At 57.7% G+C, this 3,618-nt stretch overlaps 1 long non-coding RNA gene across 1 annotated transcript in view; it reads left to right on the forward strand.

Moving 5' to 3' along the window:
- Positions 1-3,618, forward strand: part of LOC107185026 — a 7,125-nt gene continuing 3,507 nt past the window's right edge. The window contains exons 1-2 of the long non-coding RNA XR_001515935.1: positions 1-609; positions 2,488-2,580. This is a non-coding gene — a long non-coding RNA (uncharacterized LOC107185026). The remainder of the gene's footprint in view (positions 610-2,487; positions 2,581-3,618) is intronic.

The raw sequence follows: 3,618 nt of genomic DNA on the forward strand, positions 1-3,618 counted from the left end.
GACTGAGCTTCCTCTCGCCTTTAAGCACTTCCTAAACAAGATGAAAACCTTACAAATGCCGGAAAGTCGGCCACTGGAGCGCTTGGTTCATTTCAGTTTTCACAGTGGTCCCCCCTTGTCCGCAGTTTTACTTTTGGGTTACCCAGGGTCCAAGAATATTAAGCGGAAGATTCCCAAAATAAACAGTTTGTGCGTTTTAAACTGCGCGCTGTTGTGAGTGGCGTGATGAACTCTCTCGCTGGCCTGCTCCGACCTGCCTAGGAGGGAAGCGTCCCTCCGGCCACCCTCCGGCCACGCTCCCTGCCCCGGGTCACGTCGCCATCTCGGCCTCGAGCGCTGGTGTTCAAGTCCCCCTTATTCTACGTAACAGTGGCCCCCAAACACCAGAGCAGTGGTGCCGGCAACCCACAGAAGCCACAAGTGTTTCCTTTAAGTGAAAAGGTCAAAGTTCCCTCCTTACTTTGGAAAGAGAGAAACTGTGCTAACGTTGCTAAGGTCTGCAGTAAGAACAAATCTTCTGCCCGTGAGATTGTGAAGGAGGAAAAAGAAATCCGTGCTAGTTGCTGTTGCACCTCAGACGGCAAAGGTTGCAGCCACCGTGAGTGGTAAGTGCTGAATTAGGCTGGAAAAGACATTACATTTGCGAGGGGGAGGCGTGAACAGAACACAGGTTCTGACCCAGGGCACCGTATTGTGCCGGAAAGCACTGAGCCCATACAGGCTGCGAAGACCCCTGAGTGGCTACAGTCACATAACTGTATTACAGCGCATGGTTACAATTGTTCTACGTTATTCGTTATTGTGCTAATCTCTTACTGTGCCTAATTTACAAATTAAAATTTGTCGTAGGCATGTATGTGTAGGAAAAAACATAGTATATATGGGCTCAGTACATCAGTGGTTTCAGGCATCCACTGGAGGTCTTGGACCCATTCTCCCACGGATAACGGGAGACTGCCGTATATTGTAACTGAGGCAGTAGCACCTTTATTTTTTGTCTCGTTAATCCTCACCTGAGGATATCTTTCCACTGATTTCTTTAGAGCAGTGGGAGGGAGAGGGAGAGACAGAGAGAAACATCGATATGAGAGAGACACATAGATTGGTTGCCTCCCACACACGCCCCTACCAGGAACCTTCAAATGAGGTAGGGGCCTGCTGGGGACAAGTTCTCAGCCAGGACTTGACCCCTCTGCGGGCAGGAAATTGGAAGAACGAGCGAATGACAATAGGTAGGTGGGACATGCTTTATTAGGAGCAAAGCAGCCACAACTGACTGTCGTGGCACCTTATACACGCGTGTGCGCGCACACACACACACACGCACAGGCTCAAACTAAAGAGGCCTCGTGCCAATTACTGCCACCAGTGCCATATTAACATAAGCAGGTTACTAAAAGTGTGCTACTGCTGAGTCCCTGCCCCCGCGCATGCGTAGGGCAAAGGGGGCCTTTAATACAGCAATACGCACTGCTGTGTCCTTGCCTGTACGCATAGGTGTGGCGAGCAGGCCTTGAACCTCTGGCGTACTCTGGGCCCTTCACTGGAATCAAACCCGGGACCCTGAGCCAACCGGCCGCTCGGCGGTAGCACCTTCTTGTACATAAATCTTTGCCGAAGTCTCTGTGTCCCAGAAGAAGAGTTGTTGCAACCAAAGGCCTCGACTTTCCTATTTATTTATTTTTAAATGTTTTTATTGATTTCAGAGAGAGGAATGGGGCGAGAGGGATAGAAACATCCATGATGAGAGAATCATAGATTGACTGCCTCCTGCACGCCCCCTACTGGGGATTGAGCCTGAACCCTGGGCATGTGTCCTGACCGGGAATCCAACTGTGACCTCCTGGTTCATGGGTTGATGCTCAACCACGGAGCCACACTGGCTGGGCACAGCCTTGACCTTTTTAAAGGCTCCTGTTGGTTGAATTGCTTTTCTGCACATCGGGACCAATTCATGTCCGTAAACGGGGATTAGACGGCACGTTTTGCTGACAGGAAAAGAGAGGCCAGGAGAGGTCAAGGTGTCTGGCCCAAGATACAGGGAGCGGTGGTGGAGCTGGGCTGGACCAGGCTCGGACCCTGCTCCTGCTCCATCGAGAAGGCCACGACACAGGTGCCCTCAGTGAGGGGCCAGCGTCAGGGACTGACCCAGGTTCTACTCCTTTCATCTCTACTCAGAGATTTCTCTCTCCAGCTGGTCTCCTTCTGCAGTAGGAGGGGTCCGAAGAGCCTGGCAGAGCTGCCTGTTGGGGTGGGGACAGAGGGAGGCAGCCCCCTGCCCCTGCCCCCTGGCCTGGCCAGTTTCTCCTGGAGGAGGGTCTGGGGTGGGGCGGCTGAAGTCTCGGTTCCTCCTGGGCTTCCTGCAGGCGCCTTTCACTTCCTGCGCTGCAGCCTGGCCCCGGGTGGGGGCGGGGAGGCCCAGCTGGCACGGCCAGAGGAGGAACCTGACCCCTCCCTCCCTCTGTCTCCGCCAGGACGGCCCTCGAGGCCCTCGCTGTCAGGAGCTGGTGCCATCTCTCTGGGCCCGTCTCCCCATCTTCAAAACGGAGCCCGAGGGCCACCCGCTGTTCAAGACGAAAGGTTAGTCGGGCAGGCGTGGCTCAGCGCTGAGGACCGACTTACGACCCCGAGGTCACGGTTCCATTCCCGGCTGATTCCCAGTCCGGCCATACGCCCGGGTGGCGGGCTCGATCCCAGAGTGGGGTGTGCAGGAGGCAGCCGACCAGTGATTCTCTCTCATCACTGATGTTTCTCTCCCTCTCTGAAATCAATAAAAAAAATTTCCCCCCAAAATTAAAGAGGTCATGGGGCAAGTAGGGTCCCCACCTAGGCGTGCCTCCCCCTCCTCCCTTCCCCGGGGGACAGGCGCCTCCTGCCCAGCGCCCCCCGCCTTCAGCATCCCCTCCGGGAAGGGGGTTTCTCAGAGCTGGTCTGGGCTCCGGGCTCAGCAGTTACCACCCCGCACTCACACGCCTGCTTGTGCCTGGGCCACTCGGGGTGCTGGGCGGTCAGCCAGGCCTGGCCACTGGGTCCCAGTCTGATGGGAGAGACAGGGCAGGGCGCAGGGACAGCACAGGGCGACCCCACAGGCTCGGGGAGTGTCCCAAGCAGGGGGGTGACGAAGCCAGCCTCCAGGGAGTGCTGATGAGTAGGAGGCCTGCCCTGAATCCTGAGGCAGTTTTCCGGCTGGAGTCTGTCCCCAGGGGTCTGTGTGCTGAGGTTTGGGGGCGAGGGAGCAGGAGCAGGGGAGCAGCTGGAGGGGTGAGCGCGAGGCCCGCGGGGACAGCCCCCCTCAGGGCACCCGAGCGCCCCTCCAGCCCACCACGTGGTGCCTCCCCCTTGCTTTCCTGGGGCCCAGGCCCCTCGCATTCCTCTGGGCGGAATGAGCGCCTATTTGCTCTGCGGGGGCGACTCTGGCCAAACGAGCTGAAATCTGACTTCTCCCCAATCTGTGCCCCTCCCCAGCCCCCGGTCCTGCCCGGGTCGCGGAGAGTGCGGGGAGCCAGGCAGCCCCAGCTCTGCCCGGGCTCGAAGGTGGGGAGGCTGCGGGACGCCGCGGGGGCGCAGCGCCCAGAGGGTCTCAGGGCATCTCCACTCCTTTGAGCTGCAGAGGATCTG

Source organism: Myotis davidii, unplaced genomic scaffold, assembly GCF_000327345.1.
Source record: "Myotis davidii unplaced genomic scaffold, ASM32734v1 scaffold428, whole genome shotgun sequence".
NCBI lineage: Eukaryota > Metazoa > Chordata > Mammalia > Chiroptera > Vespertilionidae > Myotis > Myotis davidii.